The 23,440-nt window shown below is 37.2% G+C and overlaps 1 pseudogene; it reads right to left on the bottom strand.

The window, feature by feature from the left end:
* Positions 1-1,673: 1,673 nt before the first annotated feature.
* LOC149220789 (short chain aldehyde dehydrogenase 1-like) overlaps positions 1,674-23,440 on the bottom strand; it is a 90,719-nt pseudogene continuing 68,952 nt past the window's right edge.

Consider the following 23,440-nt stretch of genomic DNA (forward strand, 5'->3'; position numbering starts at 1 on the left):
TTCTCTGTTCCATCAAACTGCGGGTCCGTTTGATCTGCCTTGGGATAGACCTCGAACTTGGAACAAAAAACAAAAGTCTTACATAGGTATACTGAAATGTGCAGTGAACTTGTGAAGAAAAAAAAATCAATGTTTCATTGTTTTATGCTCGACAACTTAAATCCAACGATTACAGTGCACCACTCTCAACATGGCTCATTTTCTATGGAAGCATCCACCTCGTCGTCACGTTACACCTTCAATCTTCTACAACTGACAGCATCGGCCTCAAATTTCTTTTACACCACTCACCGCAACAGCTCTCAGGCAATATAGTCGCTCCAAAGCGCAATCTCCTCTCACTGATTCACATTGCAAACATCAATGTTCACACATCTCGAAAGGTCGTACAAGTCCCCAACTTCAGTCAACTCACACTCTAGTGCTGAATAAAAAACACATAGCTAAAAGCTTCTACAATCACTCTCCAAGCTACATACGTTTAAACCCTCTCGACTCAGGCTGTGATACCATGTTAAAAAATGGCTGAAAGCATTAATATATTTTACACAAAGGTCTATGCGCTCAAGACACACACACTTACATTAAAAAATTACTCTAATATATAGAGTTTCTCAGATCTAACTTATTCCTAACTTAGAAGTAGAGGTCCACCTCCGCGGAGTACAAAGGCATACATACTCTACCCCTACTCTACACCTCTCATTTTGAACCTATGACCTCGTAGGAGGAAACACATGCTCTTAACCATTAGGCTCACTCAAACTGTAATAAGAATAAAAGTCTCATGATTTTATCGCTTTTGAAATGATTATAATAAATATATGATTAAAAATAAAATATTTTATTTAAATTTTTTGTTAATTTAAAAATAATTATAATAAATATATGATTAAAAAAAAATATTTATTTTTTTTGTTAATTTTATTTGAAAAAAAATAAAAAATATAAAACCATATACAATGGGACACTTTTGAAATGATTATAAAAAATATATTAATGTATAATTTTATTTAAATATGTTAATTTTTCTTTTAAATATTTGTATTTAATTCATTAAAAAAATAAGATGTAATGGTTTTTTTGGGATAATAAACTCACAAATTCATACACATATATAGATTAAATAATAAAAATTTAGAATGCATTCACAATTACATAACTTTTTTTTTTTTTTTCAGAGAGAAAATCAATATATGACCGAGGCCAGCAGATATTACAGCATATGGCCGAAGCCAACAATTTTTTACAACATATGGCCGAAGCCGTTACAAATTTCCTTCATAAAGCCGAAGCCAGCAGATAACCAAATATCCTTCCTAAAGACCTCAGCGAAACACCGCCGCAAGAATTGATCCCGGCTGGAGGAGCGAAAGCCATCCGCCCCAGCCGTCATGTCATGCACATCCCATGCATAATTACATAACTTTACCATTGAAAAGAGTCTAAAACAAAATGATTAAACTTCTCCCTTAAAATTATCATACAAACTCTGGAGATTTCGTGTATTTAATATCGTCACACTTACATAGGAATGCATGTTTCTAGTGATGTCTGCTGATCTGTCCATTACAAATAGATTCCTTCCATCACGTCATGCTTTTATACGCTCAATGTTTTCAGTGTTTTACGGTCAAAATAATAGAAACTGTGAAAAGCAAATGGAGGCTGCTTCAAAGATACTGACCATTGGGTTTCTGAGGAGCTACCTGTCCATCTACTTCGCTCTGGATTTTCTTTGAACTCGCTGCTGCGAACCAATCGAAGGAGGACTTGATGGGAAGAAAATCCATGGAATTTGCATTGGAGAACGCTTTGCAAGACGTGAATGCCCCGTCGATTACAAGATTATGGCCGCTAATGTAGTGGGCAGAGTTGGCAACATCAATGGCTTCCAGAGTGACACCCTTCAGCTCCATCGTCGTCTCCAGCATCTCTTCCGCGCATTGTTTGTCGAAGGACGGGAAACTCTTCTTCATGGCGTCGATCAACATGGGCGTCGACACGCCTGCGAGTGAAACGCAGTTCACCCAGATGCCGTGCGGAGCAAGATCAGTGGCCACCGACTTCATAATCCCCAACACCTCGTGCCTCGATGCCGTGTAAGAAGGCCCATTGGGCATCGCCATCACGGACGCCATGCTCGACGTCATGAGAACTGAACCTCTGGTTTTGGTGGCTATCATCACCTGGGCGGCGGGCCGCGTGCTTCCCGCACAGTACGCCCCGCGCACATTCACTGAAATGACCCTTTCCAAATCCTCGACAGTGACGTCTGCCATGGACGAGAATAGCCCTTCCGGGATTCCGGCATGGCTGAACACTATGCTGAGACGCCCGTTTAGCGCCAAGTCCAGCAGGGCGGAAGTCCGCCTCTCTGGGGACATCGTAGTGGAAAAAGTCTGAGTCCGGACTTCCGTAGTAATCAAATTTGAAAGGTGGGTCTTAATTTTATTTGGAAGGGTATATATTTATTTAAAAATTTTACTTCTATTAACAAGTGTATATTAAATAAATTTTTTATAAAAAAATGCCAAAATAAAATGGTGTCTTGAATTTTTAAAATTTAAAAAGTGGCTACATTAAAACACTATAAAATCTCAATAAAATTTAGTAAATAAGCAAACATTTTCTCAAATTTTATTTAAAAAAAGGTAAACATATGTTTCTTCTATTCATTAGATAATCTTCAAAAGTATTTGAATTTACATCATTGAAAATATAAATCTATTTGCACGATGGATTTTTTTTTTAGTTTTCATTTGTTTCTAAATTATACTATATGTTTTTTTCAGCTTGAAACAATTTAAGCAAACCCAGAAAATAAATATATACCTTCAACAACCAAGGGAATTGAACTTTTCTCTTAACATTGCTCAATCAAAGAACACTATCAATAGACTTTCATCAACATTAAAAACTTCAAGCTTTATAGATTCAAAAATTTATGTAAATAAAAGGAATTTTTCTATATCTAATAGGGAAATATCGTATAATGTAATACACATACGCAGTGTTGTTGTTGTATGGCTTGGTTGGTCGGTATTTTTTGTTTAAGAATGGTTTTAAAATTTGGTCCTTACAATGAATTCAAGTTTGGTTGATATTTTTTTCTAATAATGTTTTTTGTTTAAGAATGGTTTTAAAATTTGGTCCTTACAAGGAATTCAAGTTTGGTTGATATCTTTTTCTAATAATGTCTTTTCTTTTTGTTGATGTCTTTTTCTAATAATATGGTTTCTTTTCATTAACAATGTCGTTTAATTTTTCTATGATTTCAACATCTCCTTAAAAACCCTTCATAGCAGTAGCTACATGGACAACACCCACATGCACAATTTATTTCCTAGATGCCGAATGGAGAGAATGAAGCGGGAGACACAATAGTAGTTGTATGGATAGTTATTAGCTATTCTATATCTTTTGGGAAGATCAATCGGAAAAAAAAAAATAAGTTGTAGCCCTATAGGCAGACCAATCTTAGGTTGTGTGGTTATTAATAGAGCCTTAAGGTTTCATTTTAACACTTCTCTCTGGTTCAAAACTCTACATAATTTTATGGGAAGCACACTTATTATTTCTCAATTTTTTTATAGCATTAATCTCTACGTTTTCAAAAACTAGAGAGTTAATAAAGAAAAAGGCTTTTTAAGATAAGAGAAGAAATACGCGGTTTTAAATAAAGTTTGATTTTACAAATGCTAGGCTTGATTACAGTAAGTTCAAATGGCAGCAATGCTAGGATTTTGTAAGCATTATGGTTGTCAGTCAGGGAATCATCTAAAAATAGAAAAGAGATGGTCGTAGTTATTTACAAGAACATAAAAAACTTTAGAATCACTAACCGTAGTTACCACCATCTAATGGGTAATTTCATAATTGAACAATCTTGTCTGAATGGTTGTCAAAATTGAAAAATCTTGTCTGAATGGTTGGTTGACAAGAAAGAAAGAAAAGTTTGCAAATTAGGAAAGAAAATGAAGATACAATAGAAAATTTGGTTATGATGTAAAAATGTCATTATTATCACTTTAATCTATTTTTAAACACGATAAAATTACATCTTTAACTAATTTATTTCATTTATTACTATAAAATGAAAAATTATTCATTTATTACTATAAAATGAGAATGTATTAATTTAGAAAAAGATTTTCTTTTAAAAATAATTGACCTTTAATTTTTAAATATTTATTAATAAATTATTATTTTGATCCTGGTCCTTTAGTCAATATTAACGGTTGGTCAAACTAGCCGTTGGAGGCTATGCTCGGTCTATATAACATGCTAAGCTGGATCTGTTTCTTCAACTTGTCCTGACGATGAACCACACTGGTTGGTTCGAAACGCGTCGACAAATGACGTTCCATGTGATTTTCGCCGAAATCTTTCTCTAACTTGATATGGATCACAGAAGCCTAAACTCTATTAATGTATTAATTTATCACTATAAAATAAGAATTCAAATTAATAAAGAGATTACTCTGTCTATATACCAATGTTTTCTAAAAAGAAACCCTAAATAAATAACCCTATGGGCCTTATTATGTTGTCTCAAGATTTCCATGTCGAACATGAGAGTTTCAAAGTAATGATGTCTTCATGGAGAATGTAAGGAACCCTATCGGCCTTATTATACTATGTCAAGATATCTATGTGGAACATCAAAGTAATGTCATTAATATGTCCTCATAATTAAGGTAGGATGGAAGATGTTTTCATAGCGGTAGGATGATCAGTACTCCAATATTTGGCATCCTCGAAGATGTAGTAGATGGTAGTAGTTATTTACAAGATGAAAAAAAAAAGTTTATGTATTAGCCAGCGTAGTTATCACCATCTAGTGGGGTAATGTCATAATTGAACAATCTTGTGTTAATAGTGGGTTAACAAGAAAGAATAAAATTTTACAGATTAAGGAAAATGGAGATACCACAAAAAATGTAGTATGTGGTTATGATGTAAAAATGTCAACACTGTCACATTAATCTATTTTTAAGCGCTTCACAAATATGAAAAATATCGTTTCAAATGTTGAATTGCATACCTGTTAAAGGCCATTGATTGGGACTGTGAAATCGCTTGCCTTTATCGGCGCTTCAGAAGCTTCATAACTCCCTTTCCAATCCCCTTGAAAAACGAATATATGAAAAAATATGAAGTAAAATACTTTAATGGATTGGTTTTTTAGACTTGAGCAGAGCAAGGTGTAATTACAAGCAGAAGTAAATATAAGAAGACATAAATCCACATCAAACCTTCGGGTTGAATGGAAAGATTAAGAGATTCTGCTTGATACGGAGTGTAACCTTGATGGTTCTCATTCCTACACATGACTATATAAAGATCAATCAACCATTCCATACATGATAATTTTAATCAGTTCTGCCTAAATCAATGAACTGAATGAAAGGCCAAGGAAATGAAAGTTGAAAATTAAAATTGAGAGTTAAAATACCTTGCGAACTTCTGCTGCACTCGCCGTAAGGTTGGGATTGGAAAAATCAATGCAGGCAAGATTCATAGGCTCAGAATAATCTACTTCAATCATTGTTAATTCTGTCTTTTGTCATTTGTTTCTTCTAAATCTCTGATACCTTCAAAATATTCCCTATTCATGGATACCAATACATAGCTACTTCTCCTCTCATATCAATGAATGCGAAAATAAACCTTTGTTATCCGAACATAAACCTCATATCATGATTGCTAACTCTATTAGTGCTTCCATACCTTCAAAATATGCCTTATTCATGGATACCAATGCATAGCTACTTCTTCTATGCTATAAATGAATGCGAAAAGAAACCTCTGTTATCCGAACATAAACCTCATATCATAACTGCTAATTCTATTAGTGCTTCCATTATGGCTGATGGCCTGGGAATGGATGAACAACCTCCATTACATCCCATTGCTCTTTCTTGAGTGTTGCTAGAACCTCCTGCAGACTTTAGAGTGTTACATTAGTCAGAGAACTGGAATTTTTGGAAATGTCCTATGGACGGGCAACCCTTCATATGGCATTTTATATTATTATTATTATTATTTTTTAACTTGTAAAAATCAAAATTTAAATTTCTTTTGACTGGTAAATTTGGCTAAGCACTTCTCTGACGTGCTAGAGGGCTTCAGAAGGGCTGTGATGTGTTCAAATTTGAACACTGCTCGGGAGCGAGGGATTGAGTCATGTTCATGAATGTTATAAGTTGTAAACAAGATGCCCGAGTCATGTTCATGAATGTTATAAGCTGTAAACAAGATGCCTTATGAATAGGATGTGCATTAAATTGATTAGGATGTGTGTTTTTATATGTGTTTTTAATTTATTTATTTTATGTTAATGAATGTTATGAGTGGTAAATAAAATATTTTATAAATGTAAATTTGATAGCCAATAAAATTTATTTAAAAAATTTATTCCCTTTTTTACTTAATTTTCATATTTTATTTTCAAAATTTACATATATAAAAGTTAATTTATTTAAATTTTTACATATATACATAAAAAGTTACTTTGGTTTAACACAAAAAATTACTCTTTTTTTTTGGTATGGTTGAGGATATTTAACTCCAACACCTTTTCACCCTTTAACACCTTATATCTTTCCATATAAACTTTTATGCTCGATTTTCCCAATAAGGGGTTGTCGTGTTTTTAATAAGTAAAGAGTATTTATTTTCAACAATACGCAACCCTATATCACTTGGTAACCTCTTAGATACACTTTTGTGCTTGTTTTATTTATGTTGTTCTTATTTTTGTGTGCTTTCTAATAGTTGTTTTCATGGGAGAGCCCATCCTTCAATTACTATTGGTTCTCTATCATGTATGGAACTTCTTCAAACTCTTTTTCTCAATATCTTCTAGTATTTAAATAAAATTCAATGTTATTTGGTTCTCTAATTTCTTTTATTCTTTTATTATTCATATATAAAATTATTATTTGTTTTTATTGGCATTTGTAATCTCTTGTTTAAATTATTTTATTCATTCTTTTGCTTTTATTTCTCTTGTATATTTGACAAAAAATACTCAGAAACCTCTCACTTTAAACTCAAACCTTACATAGATTCACATATGGTTGATAGTTTGTTTGATTTCTCATGTATGAATTGTTCTCCCCAAGTTGAACTACGAACATTGGACCATGTAAGAGATACTTTGTAACACCCTCCTCCCACACCTACCCAAGAAACTAGTTAGCTGGGGTAAACATGCGACAAGGGGCCACTATGATACAATTCAACCTCCCAAGTCATGTTAAGGAAGTGGAATCGATGAAAACACACCATATAGACATTAATTATCAGCTACATGACCCTCAGGAACCAATCCAATACTTTAGACAACTTTCCTTGGGGTCCCACTGAGCTTTTGGACAATTTGAGGCTCAGCCGCTCCCATGCTATAGGCATGACTGTGACCAACAACTCAAAGTCACTCTCACAGACTTGTTTGCCAGTCACTAGAGACCAAAACAATTAGTGTTATGCCAACGAATCCGGTATTTGAGCCACTTTTTCAGGCCCAGAGCCCAGGTCACTGCCTAGAATTGAACCATCTCTTCAAATCAGTAAATTAACATGGAAATGGCAATACTAAAGCAAATACTTGTTCAAGGCCTTGATTGGACCCCTACTTGCCACGAAAGGCATTTCATCAAACATATTGCAAATGTGTAATCTACAAGTGTAATTAACAGTTCTGAGCATATGGATCTCATACTTAGCTGAGAATCACTAAGAACCATTGATGTCTCAACACATCAACTGCCATGCCATCCATTAGGTCATAGATACATTGGTTATTCAATTACAAGTAAAAACATGAGGAAATCCATGCATGGTTGCTGTCATAAAACACATACATAACAACCATATAGACCATGTACAATCCATCAAAATTCTCATAGAAATACAAGGAGAAATAACCTTTCATTGATGATGCAAAATCCAAACCTGAGATGGGACTTCCACATTGAACCCGACTGTAAAATGGATAAGCCAAATCTCTCTTCAACCATTCACCCCCACGCCATATTCAAAGCATGAATGTGGGATCTCATAGAACACATCAATCAAAAGTCATGCAGGGATTTCAGAGGCCTCCCACCACAACCCATCAAACAGTGATTCCACCTCACAGTTAGGCATCACAAACCATCATTAAATTGGTATCCATCCAAGGCTTCCAGGGCTTCTAGAGCATTTGTTTAACCAAGGCTTCCAGAAATAGTAACTCATTCCACAACTTATAGAGGGATTTCATAGCGTTTGTCCAACCAAGGCTCCTAGGACTAGTAACTTAACCCACCAAGGGCTTTTAAAGCATTTTTCCAACCAAGGCTTCTAGGACTAGTAACTCAACTCAAGTTTTTATAGGGTTTCCAGAGCGTTTGTTCAACTAGGGCTTCCAAGACTAATAACTCAACCCAAGCTAAGGAAATATGAGAACCAACCAAAAACAAATAATGAAAGTAAACCCATAATCACCATGGCTATCTAGGAAATAGCAAGGCTAGGTAATCCACTGTCAATCCTGACCATCTTTGAGGGCAATGACATATCACAACAAAGAAACCATATGCATATGCCATGCATGCCAAAACTAGTGAAGAAAGAATGCATGCAACTCGGTACCTGCAAACAAATCTGATATAGTTGCTGATGTTGATGCCTTCTTTCGCTTTCCTGCTCTTCCTTTACCTTCTTGCTCCAAGAATCCAAGTATGCCACACCTCCAAGGGTGCTCCAAGAAAAATATAAGTATCCAAGAGTATGAGAGAGAGAGAGAGAGAATAATGAGAGAGTTCCAACACAATGACAAAAGGTTACCAACTGATCCTCAGAAACCTTTTTGTGGATGAAGCCTCTATTTTCTTCATTTTCCATTATTTTCCTCCTCACATGCAACCTGTGACCTTTCACCTCTTTTTTCTCCTAATTTTCATAAAGCATTATTTACAATGAAATATATGCTCAAGAGAAAAACATCATGACAACATACCGCATGGTGGAGCTTTATAACAAAGCTCATTACAATATTTACAATGAGATTCTTGCTGCCTTGAGATTCTTCTTCATCACCTGCATCTCATGTTCCAAGTTTGCCAACATATTTTGTCCAATCAATAGCCTACTAACCAGATCACTCCAACTGATAGGATTTTTACAACTCCACCCATTCAATGCCTCAAAAGGACTCATCCTCACTGACTCCCGATAACCATTGTTGTATGCGAACTCTACCAAAGGGAGATACCCTTCCCTCTTCCACTGCTGATGCATCACATACATCCTCAACATGTCCTCTAATATCTTGTTGACCCTCTCTGTCTTTCCATATGTCTGTGGATGATAAGTTGTGCTGAAGGCCAACTTTGTGCCCAAACCTATAAATAACTCCTTCCAAAACTTGGAAGTGAACTTCATATCCCTATCTGACACAATCTTCTTCGGAACACCATGTAGTCTAACCACATCTCTGATGAACACTTGTGCCACATCACTAGCTAAGAACTTAGACTTCACCATAATGAAGTGTGCAACCTTTGTTAACTTATCCACAATGACCATGATGCAATCATGTTACCTTACTGTCTTCGAAAATCCTGTGATGAAATCCATGGAAATGATCTCCCATTTCCATTCTTGAATCACAATCGGCTGTAGCAGTCCACCTGGATGTTTACACTCTACCTTCACTCATTGAAAATCAAATAATCTAGCTACAAACTCTGCTACATCCCTCTTCAAATTCAGCCAATAGTAACATCTCTTCACTGTTGTCAGTGTCTTCTGATAACCCAGGTGACCTGAATATGGTTTCACATGAAACTCCCTCAATATCACCTTCTCGATCTCACTTTTATCTCGTACATATATCCTGTCTAAGAACCTGACCAATCCATCTATTGTAAGACGATAGTCGATGCCCTGTGCACCTGCACTTGTACCTATATTGTCACATGTACCTGTACCACTAAATGTACATGTGTTGGGTGTGGAGCATGATTGTCTTTTGTATTCAAAGGTATCGCCACATTGGACCCTAGTTCGTAATGGGGCAGCAACGCTACTCGTAAAATATTCACTGCAGGGGGTCTCGGGGGGGGGGGGGGGGGGCGACTGCAACCTTTGGGAGCCCCCCCTAGCGGGGCGATTGGGGGCAGTATCCCCGAAGTTAAAAATAGATGTAAAATTTCCTTGTAAAATGTTGTAATTTCGTAGTCAATCTGGGCCATTCATTAGGCTGATATCTGACGGTAGAAGTTATGTTTAATTTAGGGTTTTTAGCCCTAGAAGGAAACCCCTCACTATATATGAGGGAATCGTATTGCATCTATGTATATCTGTATTCTTAGTGAGGAGGAGAGAGGAGATTGAGAGTGAAGAGGGAATTACAGCGGATCTGTTGTAGGTTGTATCTCTTCAGTTTCCTGGATAATATAAAAGGAAGGACTAACTGTTTCTCTATGGACGTAGCCCAAACTGGGTGAACCACATATATTTGTGTCTCTCTTGTTTTATGTGTTTTCTGTGTTTATATTTCTGCAATATTTTATGTGTTCCATTACTTTGTAATATATAATTTTCTAACAACTGGTATCAGAGCTGAAGGTCTATTTGGCTGATAAAATCGTAGGAGAGAAGGGTTCCTGGTTCAAGTGGGAGCAATGGCGGAAGATGGTAGGTTTAGGGTTGAAAAATGTAAAGGCCAAAACTACCAGCTGTGGAAGATGCAGATGGAAGATTATCTGTATCAGAGAGATCTGTACCAACCATTGAGCAGAAAGGAAAAGAAATCGATGAGTATGATAGACATAGAATGGGATATTCTCAACAAAAAGGCACTTGGATCAATACGGTTGTGCCTAGCGGCATCGGTAATGTTTAATATTTCAAAGGAAATGACAACAGAGGGTTTAATGTCAACATTGGCCAAACTATATGAAAAACCCTCGGCCTCAAATAAGGTATTTATTATGAAGCGTTTATTTAATATGAAAATTTCAGAAGGTGGATCTGTTGTTGATCATTTAAATGAATTTAAAACAGTTACCAGTTAGTTAAGTTCTGTAGGGGTAACTTTTGATGATGAAGTCAGGGCTCTGTTATTTTTGTGCTCATTGCCAGAAAGTTGGAATGGTTTAGTTATGGCCATTAGTAACTCTATCTCTAGATCTAGTACTTTAAATTTTGATGATGTTGTCAGTGCAATCCTTAGTGAGGAAATGTGATGGAAAAGCTTCGGTGAGACATCAATAATGCTTTGACTACAGAGACTAGGGGAAGAAAAATGGAAAGAGGAAAGAGCCTTGGATATTGCAGTAAGTCAAGAAAAGGTAGATCCAAGTCCAGATCGGGGATAGTGTGCTGGAAATGTGGGAAGAAAGGACACCTGAAGAAAGACTACAAGTCTTAGAAGGGAAAAGAAGGAGATGCATAGCAAGAAAATAATCATGAAGCGAATGTAACAAGTGATGTGTTGCATGATGCTTTGATTCTTTCTTTAGAAATTATTATTGATGCCTGGGTGGTAGACTCAGGGGCCTCATTCCATGCCACACCTGATAGGAAATATTTTCATGATTATGTTCAAGGAGATTTTGGACAGGTTCGATTGAGTGATGATAAGCCTTGTAAAATCATTGGAATGGGTACAGTTTTTATAAAACAACAGAATGGAAATCAATGGCTATTGAAGGAGGTAAGGCATGTTCCAGATCTGAAGAAAAATCTTATTTCAACAGGGCAGTTGGGAGGTGAAGGCTGTGTGACTACTTTTACAGATAAAACCTGGAATGTCACTAAAGGATACCTGGTAATAGCAAAAGGAGAAAAGGTTGGTACATTGTATTTATGCAATGATATTTATAATTCTGTTAATGCTTTAACCTCTACATGAGAAGATCTGACATTGTGGCATCATAGGCTCAGGCACATGAGTGAGAAGGGGATGAAAATTCTTTACTTAAGAAATTTGTTGCCAGGTTTGAAGCATGTTGATTTAAAATTCTGTGAAAATTGTGTTTATGGAAAACAAAAGAGATTCAAATTCCTCGGAGTTGGGAAAGAAAAGAAGAGTGAAAAATTAGAGCTTGTGCATATAGATGTATGGGGACCTGCTTAGGTATCATCTCTTAGTGGCTCTCATTATTATGTTACTTTTATTGATGATGCAACTAGAAAAACTTGGATTTATTGTATTCGAAATAAATCTGATGTATTTGATACTTCTAAGAAATGGAAATATTTGGTTGAAAATGAGACAAAAAAAAGGTTGAAGTGTCTCGGATCAGAAAATGGAGGTGAATATTGCAGCAAAGAGTTTGATAGGTATTGTTCAGAGAATGGAATTCACAGAGAGAAGACAGATCCAGGAACACCACAAGAGAATGGTGTGTCAGAAAGGATGAACAGGACAATCATGGAGTGTGCAAGGTGCATGAGATTGCATGTAGGATTGCCTTTACAATTTTGGGCAGATGTTGTAGATATTGTTGTTTATCTAATAAATAAAGGGCCTTCAAGTTGCTTGGATGGTGGTATTCCAGAGGAGGCATGGACATGTAAAAAGGTAAACTACTCTTTTTTAAAGACTTTTGGTTGTGAAGCCTTTGTCCACATTAATAAAGAAAATAGAACAAAACTTGAGGCAAAATCAAAGAAATGTACTTTTATTGGACACGGTGTTAATGATTTTGGTTATCGATTTTATGATTATGAAAAACACAAAATCATTAGGAGTAGAGATGTCATATTCAATGAAAAGGTTTTGTATAAGGATCAACTTCAGGAAAAGAAACAAGAAAAAGAAAACAAAGAATACACAGTGCTTGATGAGATCACATAAAAAGTGATGGTGCCTGAAAATCATAATGATCAACAGCCATAACAACAATCACAACAGCAACAAGCACCTCAAACACTTGAAAGTGGTGTTAGAAGATCTACCCGGATAAGTAGACCCCCTGAATGATACTCTCTTTCATTATATTTTGTGCTGTTGACTTATTATGGTGAACCAGAATGTTATGAAGAAGCAGTGCAGATAGAAACCAGGAAGAAGTGGGAGAAAGCCATGAAAGAAGAGATAGACTCCTTAGCACATAACCAAACTTTGGACTTAATCAGGTTGCTTGTAGGTAAAACAACATTGCAGAATAAATGGGTTTACAGGTTGAAGGAAGAAGATGGAAGTAGAAAAAGGTATAAAGCTAGACTTGTGGTGAAATGGTTTGCAAAGATAAAGGGTATGGACTTTGATGGGATATTTTCTCCTTTTGTTAAAATGAATTCAATCAGAACTATTTTAATTCTAGTAGCAGTTGAAGATTTGCATCTTGAGTAGTTAGATGTAAAGACAACCTTTCTCCATGGGGATTTGGAGGAAGAGATATGTATGCAACAGCCACAAGGATATGAGGTAAAAGGGAAGGATAAACTAGTGTGCAGGTTGAAGAAGAGCTTGTATGGCTTAAAACAGGCTCCAAGGCAATGGTATCTAAAATTTGATAGGTTTATGCTTGAACAAGGTTATACTAGATGTCACTTTGATCATTGTGTTTATCTCAAAAGGAAAAATGATGGCAGCTATATTATATTTCTATTGTATGTAGATGACATGCTTGTTGTAGGTTCTAACATGCAGGAAATAAATGTGATCAAAAGAAAATTGTTGAACTCATTTACAATAAAGGATTTGAGTGCTGCAAAACAAATCCTTGGTATGAGAATAACTAGAGACAGGAAGAATCACAAATTAACATTGTCTCAAAGTGAGTACATAGAAAAGGTGTTGAAAAGGTTTAATATGCAGAATGCAAAACCAGTTAGTATACCTTTGGCTATCCATTTCAAATTAAGTAAGGAGCCAAGACTCAGGAAGAAATGGCTCATATGCCTAAAGTTCCATATCCATCAGCAATTGGAAGCTTAATGTATGCAATGGTCTACACAAGGCCTGATATTGCACATGCAGTGGAAGTTGTAAGCAGGTACATGAAAAATACATGAAAAGAACATTGGATGGCAATACAGTGGATTCTCAGGTAGTTGAGAGGTACCACGAATCAAGCATTATGCTTTGGTGGTTCAAACGTTACTCTACAGGGATATGTTGATGCAGATATGGCGGGTGATAGAGATAACAGGAGGAGCACAACAGGGTATGTGTTTACTGTAGGTGGAACAACTGTCAGTTGGGTCTCAAAACTACAGTGTTGTTGCACTCTCAACAATAGAAGCAGAGTATGTTCTGCTACAGAGGCTAGTAAAGAAATGATTTGGTTACAAAGGTTTCTAGATGAATTGGGTAAGAAGCAGGAGTTGGGTAGGTTATACAGTGACAACCAGAGTGCCATACATCTTGCAAAGAACTCTACATTTCATTCCAAGACTAAACATATACAGCTCAAGTACCATTTCATACGGTCAGCGTTGGAAGATGGACAGTTGAAGCTGGAAAAGATACACACTAGCTAGAATCCTGTAGATATGTTAACAAAAGTTGTAACCAGGGAGAAACTAAGATTTTGCTCAGTTTCAATTGGTCTTCAAGTATGATGAAGAATATGAGAAACAACCAGGTCCAAAGTGGAGTCATTGTCCAACAAATGAAGCAACATTGGAGTTGCTATAATCAGTCTCTAAGTGGGAGATTGTTGGGTGTGGAGCTTGATTATATTTTGTATTCAAGGGTATCGCTGCATTGGACCCTAGTTCGTAATGGGGCGACAACGCCGCCCATAAAATATTTGCTGCAGGGGGGTTCCAGGGGGGGTGACTGCGATCTTTGGGAGCCCCCCCCGCCAGCACCCCCGAAGCTAAAAATAGATGTAAAATTGCCTTGTAAAATGTTGTCATTTCGTAGTCAATTTGGGCCATTCATTAGGTGGAGACCTGATAGTAGAAGTTATGTTTAATTTAGGGTTTTTTCCCTAGAAGGCAACCCCTCACTATATATGAGGGAATTGTATTGCGTCTATGTATACATGTATTCTGAGTGAGGAAGAGAGAGGAGATTGAGAGTGAAGAGGGAATTACAGTAGATCTGTTGTAGGTTGTATCTCTTCATTTTGCTGGATAATATAAAAGGAAGGACTGGCTATTTCTCCATGGACGTAGCCCAAACTGGGTGAACCACGTATATTTGTGTCTCTCTTGTTTTATGTGTTTTCTATGTTTATATTTCTGCAATATTTTATGTGTTCCATTGCTGTGTAATATATAATTTTCTAACAAAATGTACATACACCTATACATGTACCTATACCATGACCTATACATGTACCTGTAATATTACCATGCTGCAACCTATGCACAATCTCCATATACCTGACATCCTGCTGCCCCACCTGCAAAATCCTATCCTGTAAATCTCTCCCATATGAGCTCATAGCTGCCAAGTGGTGTACCTGTATCCATCTACTGAGAGCATCTACCACCCTGTTTTCCTTACCTTTGATGTACCTGATCTCGAAATCAAACTAGCTAATCGTGGCCAACCATATAGCCTACCTAACATTCAGATTTTGTTGGTCAAACAAATACCTCAACCCAATGTGATCACTCATAAGTACAAATTTCCTTCCAAGAAGATAGTGACTCCACATCTTCAGTACATGTATAATCACTGCTAACTGAAGATCATGTGCTAGGTAGTTCTGCTCGTGCTCGTTTAGTTTCTGGGACTCATAACATACCACTTTCCCATCCTGAAAAAGGACTCCACCAAGCCCTCTCTTGTAAGCATATGTGCATACCAAAAACCCTTTGTCTGGATTTGGAATTTGTAGTACTAGTGCATGCATCAACAACTGCTTAAGATGCTCAAAGCTAGCCTCACACTCCTCATTCCATTCGAACTTCTTACCTTTCCTCTATAAGGATGTGATGGGATAAGCAATTTTCTAGAAGTTCTTGATGAACTTCCTGTAATATCTTGCCATAGCCATGAAATATCTCACCTAGTCCACACTCTTAAGAGCTACCCACTCCATGGTGGCCCTTATATTCTCTAGATCTATTGCAATGCCTTCCTTGGAGACAACATCTCCCAAGTAGTGCACCTAAGTCTGAAAGAAACTACACTTGCTGAGCTTAGCATACAACTTATGCTCCCTCAACAACCTCAATATTGTTGTTAAGTTCTCAGCGTGCTCTTCCTCATTTTTAGAATATACTAGTATATCATCAATGAACATAATAACAAACTTATCCAAATATGGATGCAACAAACTATTCATCAAACACATGAATGTAGTTGGAGCATTAGTTAAGCCAAATGGAATGACAACAAACTCATAATGCCCATACCTGGTCCTGAACACAGTCTTGTAAATGTCCTCCTCTTTGATGCGTACATGATGATATTCGGATCTCAAGTCAATCTTTGAGAAAAATGTTTCTCCCTTCATTTGATCGAACAAGTCATCAATCCTCAGTAGAGGGTACCTATTCTTGATAGTCACTTTGTTCAACTACCAGTAATCAATGCATAATATGAGAGTACCATCTTTCTTCCTCACAAAAAAGAGCGGTGCGCCCCAAGGTGATACACTTGGCCTAATGTATTCCTTGTCCAACATTTCCTTCAACTACAATTTTAACTCAACCAACTCAGTTGTTCTCATCCTACAAGGTGCTTTAGATGTTGGAGCTACCCATGGCACTAACTCAATAGAAAATTCTACCTCCCTGTGAGTTGGAAACTTTGTAATTTCCTCAAGAAATACATCTTGAAACTACTGCAAAACTGGGTACTTGTTCAACACATCCGCATCCTTAGCCTCCTTACCCTTATCACTAGAAATGTGTATTGCAAATAGCTTGCATCCCTTCCTGCGCCTATGCTTTTCTTACATAGCTATCACCATCCTAAATGATGTGGATATCTTCTTACCTTGTAAGAATCTTGGTTCTCCATTGTCATCAACACACTCAATAGCTTTATCATAACAATCTACCTTGGTTCTATGTAGATATAACCAATCCATGCCCAATAACATACTGTATGAACCCAACGGTAATACATTTAAATGTGCTGCTATAGGCATACCAGCTAAGTCAAATGTACAAGATCTTACCCAATGTTGCACTCACTTCTTTGTACCTGTAGCCAACTTCATTAACCAAGACTCCACATGCAACTCCTTATTCAAACCACACTTACCCACCAAGTTAGGACTAACATAGCTATAATTAGATCCAGGGTCAATTAAAATAGAAATAACTTAATCACAAAGCTTACCGTCCATCTCAATGATAGATGCCTGGTGTTCTGCATGCCTTTTGTCCACGACTGCATAGATACGAGGAATACTTTGGCCTACATATCTAACAGTCTACGCCTCCTGTGCACTATATATTTGAGGTCGACCACCCTAATTCTACAAACAATCTCTCCTGCGATGATAATTGCCACAAGTCCAACACTCTATAGTTTTCCAACCTCTGTCCTTATTATTTTATTTAGATCGATGTCCATGTCTTATATATAATGCATTAAACCTCTTAGGTGGTGCAACATTCTCCTTTTTATCTATACCCTATGGCCTTGCTCACTTTTTATCGCATTTTCCTGTGTTTTTTACATTACCTCTCCAGCTTAGCTTAGTTTCATTGTTGTACTTTGATTGTTCGTAACAATGCTTTAGCTTTCAAATGGCCTCCTCCAATGATCTAGGCTCATCCTATTCAATCATGTCTTTGAATGCAAGCGGTAATCCACTAATGAATCTCTGAATCTTAGCCTTCTCCTCCTTGAGGTAAGGCACATACCTCAATGGTTCCAAGAACATATTGGTGTACTCATCATCTATCATGGATCCCATCTTTAGTTCATAGAACTCTTTTTCCCTGTCATCAAAGTATCTCTATGACATATAATTTTTCTTGAATAGCTGCTCAAATTCACTCGAAGTAAAATCTTCGTCATTTATGTCCCTGACATTCTTCACATATTCCCACCAGATGTCTGCTTTACCTTTAAGACTGAAAGTAGCCACTCTAGCTTTCATGTTCTTTGAGTAGTCATGCAACCTGAATAACTTCTTCATACCGAGTAGCTAAGCCTCTACATCATGTGATCTCCTTACCTCCCCATCAAAAGTAGGTGGCTTTGCTTTCTTAAACTCATCCAGAAAATATCCCATATCACTCCTCCTGTAAGGATGATAATGGTGACGATCACAATGCTTATCTGAATTAGAACTAGAGTCATACCTGTGTCTATCCCTTCTCCTCTCTAGAGTGTCCAACAATCTTCCATCCCAGATTGTGTCCTCTTTATCTGACCGGTGATCGCCATGCGATCTACTGCCATATTCCCCATTAGTTTTGTTCTCCTACTCATGACTGATCTGAAGGGGTCCCTGTTGCTACAAATCTAACAAGCTCTGAAGTATGACTGCATTTACCTATGCTAACTTTTCTTGAGACTGTATGATTCTGTCATTATTTGCCTTACAACTCCTTATCTCTTCCTTTAAGCTTCTCAATGTCACTTCCAGGTTGGAAGAGTTCCCAAGACCATACTACTCTTCGAATTCATAGGGAGAGTCTTTGTAGTTAACCATCTTGCTAGTTCCTGCAAGGTATATCACGTCAGCTAAACCAAATCACAATAAACCATCATACCTTAGTATAGCTCGGGGAGGATACCTTGTCTACAAGATCAACAAATCAACTTGATACATGTATAACATAATCATGACAGCATATAGAAACATAAAACATAAGCATATGACCATGCAACCATAATTCTAGCTAGGGTCCAATCATCAATTCACGACCTCAACAACAACACACACCACAACCTCATTCATGAAAACCACCATCATTACGTCACTATACACTTGACCACATGCAAACATGAACATGCATCAATTATGCATAGCCATCCAGACATATTCATAAACACGTATGATCAAGCGTGAATGAAAAATTCTTGAAATCAAACATGCAAGAATGATACATGCAACTAAGCATACAAGAATGTAACCAAACATGCAAGAATGTAACCAAGAATACTACAACGATACATGTAAATGACATAAATTGACATGGAACCAGTCATACACTCACAACGATGCATTCCATAAGAACACCTCAAATCTCACATGAGGAAATCACTGCAATCATGAACAACATCATGCAAATACCACAAGCACATGGAATGCAAGGGCGACAGTCACACATGAAATATGCATGCATGACCAACACATAACCCATCCAGTCTTAGGGGTGAATTCATGCTCTGATACCACTCTGTAACACCCTCCTCCCACATCTACCCAAGCAACCAGCCAACTGGGGTAAACATGCGACGAGAGGCCACTATGATATGATTCAACCTCCCAAGTCACGTTAAGGAAATGGAATAGAAGGAAACACACCATACAAACAATAATTATTAGCTACAGGACACTTAGGAACTAATCCAATACTTTAGACAGCTTGCCTTGGGGTCGTACTGAGATTTTGGACAATTTGAGGCTTAGTCACTCCCATGCTATAGGCATGAGTGCGGCTAGAAACTCAAAGTCTCTCTCACCATCTTTCTTGCCAGCAACCAGATACCAAAACAGTAAGTGCTATACCAACGACTCCAAGATTTGAGCTACTTTTTCAAGCCCAGAGCCTAGGTCACTGCCAAGAATTAAACCATCTCTTCAGATCAGTAAATTAACATGGAAATGACAGTACTAAAGAAAATACTTGTCCAATACCTTGACTAGATCCCTATTAGCCACGATAACCATTCTGTCAAACATATTGAAAATGTGTAATATATAGGTGTAATTAACAGTTCTGAGCATAGGGGTCTCATACTTAGATGAGAATTGCTAAGAACCATTGATGCCTCAACACATCAACTTCCATTCCATCCATTAGTTCATAGATGCATTGATTATTCAATTACAAGTAAAAACATGAGGAAAGTCGTACATGGTTGTTGCCATAAAACAAATACATAACCATCATAATATGGACAAAAATACTCATGAAAGTATAACCATATAGACCTGGCATGTACAATCCATCAAAATTCTCATAGAAATACAGGGAGAAATAACCTTTCATTAATGATGCAAAATCCAAACCCGAGATGGGACTTTCACATTTCATCCAACCATAGAATGACTAAGCCAAATCTCTCTTCAGTCATTCACCCCCATGCCATAATCTAAGCATGAATGTGGGATCTCATAGAAAAAATCAATAAAAAATCATCCAGGGCTTCTAGAGGTCATCCACATCAACCCATCAAACAATGATTCCACCTCACGGCCGGACATCACAAACCATCATTAGATTGGTCTCCATCCAAGCTTTCCAGGGCTTCCAGAGTGTTTGTCCAACCAAGGTTTCCAAAACTAGTAACTCAACCCATAGCTTATATAGGGCTTCCAAAGTGTTTGTCCAACCAAGGTTCCCAAGACTAGTAACTCAACCCACCAAGGATTTCTAGAGTGTTTTTCCAACCAAAGCTTCCAAGACTAGTAACTCAACCCAAGTTGTTATAGGGCTTCCAAAGCATTTTCTCAACTATGGCTTCCACAATTAATAACTCAACCCAAGCTAAGGAAACATGAGAACCAACCAAAAACAAATAATGAAAGTAAACCCACAATCACTATGGCTATCCAGGAAATGGCAAGGCTAGGAAATCCACTGTCAATCCCGACCATCCTCTATGCCAATGGTATATCACAACCAAGAAATCACATGTATATGCCATGCATGCCAAAACTAGTGAAGAAATCATACATGCAACCTAGTACCTACAAGAAAATCTGATGTAGATATTGATGTCGATGCCTTCTTGCGCTTTCCTTCTCTTCCCTTTCCTTCTTTCTCCAAGAATCCAAGTATGCCACACCCTCTAAGAGTGCTTGAAGAAAACTCTAAGTATCCAAGAGTATGAGAGAGAGAGAGAGAATAATGAGAGAGTTCCAACACTAAACTAACAAAAGGTTACACACTGATCATCAGAAGCCCTTCTATGTATGAAGCCTCTATTTTCTTAATTTTCCATTATTTTCCTTCATTTTTCTGCTCACATGCAACCTGTGATCTTTCACCTCCTTTTTCTCCTAATTTCCATTATTTTCATAAATAAATGTGCCAAAAGTGTTTTTTTGTCTTTTAATGCCTTAACCATTGCCTTTGCCAATTTCCTTAGCCATAAAAAAGCAAATGAACACCCCCTAGGATGTCTTGCCCAATATTAAGCTTGGAATAAGTGTCCAATCGACCGTGGTTATTGTTTTTAACTTTTATTACATGGAATTTTCACGAGGGCTATTACAGATTCTAACTAGCTTCCTTCTCCAATTATTGGTTTTTCAAGTTGCACTCAATCTAGAAAGTAGACAAATCCCTTTCTCTTTCCAAACAACTACATTCCCATTTTATCTCAATATTATATAATTACCTCGAGTGTCCTTGATCCAGATTCTCTCAACTACCAGAATTAACCAAGATATTTTACTTCTTTGATGTTAGTAGAATTGCATGTGAAAGAGTATGAAAAACCACATGTGCATACTTTAAAGAAAAGGAAACGTAAAGGCAACGATCAAATCAAAAAACACACACTAGTTGATAACGAAATTCAACCAGTGTGGGTTACGTCTCCAGTCCCGGTGTCAGGATTGAGAAGGCTGCTTCATTAATTACCGCAGGATGATGATGAGTACATGATGTATTTTTTGTTAATACAAGGAAGAACTCCCTTATCTAGAGTGGCATGTCTCTCCATGAGGCGTTCTTCTATAAGAATTCTCACTCATAAAATCTCCCTTTCAAGATGAAAAAATAAGAAACTATCACATGAAGTGGCATACAAGGATCCTCCAACAAAATGGCAAATAAGGATTGTCACACGGAATGAGTCGATCTTGCAGACAAGATAGACCTTCCTAGAATCTAACAATATCTAGTGACAAGCAAGCCAATCAAAAACTATCTTTCTCTAAATATGCAATTATAAACAAAGGCAAACAAGTGTTTTAAGCCTACCTTGGGTCCAATGCAAGTTTGTGGAAGCCTCGCTCCTCTGATCCAAATGAGCTCCCTTGTAGCGAATCTGCAAACACAAACAAGGAAGCAAATTAAATAGCACCTGAAAAGCAAATATCATAAAGAATACTTAACATGATGATCAAGGAATTCATGAAAAAAATGACATAAGACAATTTGTTGAGAAAAATGAATCTGATTATATTAATTCAAATCAAAGAAAAACTTTACAACCTGTGCCTTGATGCTGTACAAGCTCCTCCCAGGGTCCAACAAGAAGTCTCCTCTACTTTGAAAAGTTTCACTCTCTTCCCAATGAAGCCAAAAGTTATGTGATCTCTCCTCTCAAGCTTAACTAGGAAGTCTCAATTCCACCAGCATTTACCCTAAAAAATGTTCAGCTTTTAACCCCTCTAGCAACCAGCCCAATTCCTTAATTTATAGTGCAATGGAGGGAAGTTACTAGGTCCTCCTTCAAAGGGATAAAGCCCTCCTTCAAAGGGATAGCTCCTCTCATCAAGGGATTAGCTCCTTCTCTTTTGGGATGCATGAACCACCTAAGAGTGAACAATCCACGTCAAAATTCCTTCTAGAATCATCTAGAATTAACCCAAAGTGAGTTTTTTAGAATAAACTTGCGCCTTTTTGACTTTCACAGGGGTCCGCACCCACTCCTTTAGGGACAGAGCGGGCAGGTCCGCAGGTAATGTGAACAGGGGGTGTAGGACCGCAGGCAACAGTGAGAGAAAGTGCGGAACGAGAGCTTTGTTGATTTTCAATGTCTTTCTCTCATTTTCAAAGCTTGACTTGAAGAGTTGAGGTCTGAGACTTGCTTAGGAGGACAGTACAAGTGATGATAGACCCATACTGACTGCAAATAGTCATGGTGACGATATTTTTGTGTAACAGATTGCCCCCTAAAGTGTGAAGTCTGTAGTAGATGAGGATTTCATTTATCATTTAGGAAGAGTGAAGTACTTTATCATTTCGAGGATCATCTTGTGGAGAGCCCGATCGGAACTTATAAAAACATTCAATGCAAAATATATATATGAGATCATATCATCGCTGAGGTAGGCATTCCCATACTCAGATCAAAATTGACTAGAAAACTAATTATTGCTCTGATATAGGAATGATCTTGTAATACATCACAAGTATAGACACATGTAGACACAATATGGATGCAGCCATCTGTTTATGAATAGTCCACAATATAATGAATACAAAATTCCTCGCAGCCTGGATTGCGGAAACTAGATCCAGGGTCTTCATTTCTACTTCCCGAAACAGTACGATTCTATCCATGCGAATGAATGTGTTGGAGTCGAACATGGTAGAAACCACTTGATTACCAGTCAATGATGTAAACTGTTAACAAGTGTGAGAGAAACCACCAGTAATGTCA

This window comes from Pinus tabuliformis, chromosome Q, assembly GCF_031772625.1.
Source record: "Pinus tabuliformis cultivar Carrire ecotype Pingquan chromosome Q, CPIR1, whole genome shotgun sequence".
Lineage (NCBI taxonomy): Eukaryota > Viridiplantae > Streptophyta > Pinopsida > Pinales > Pinaceae > Pinus > Pinus tabuliformis.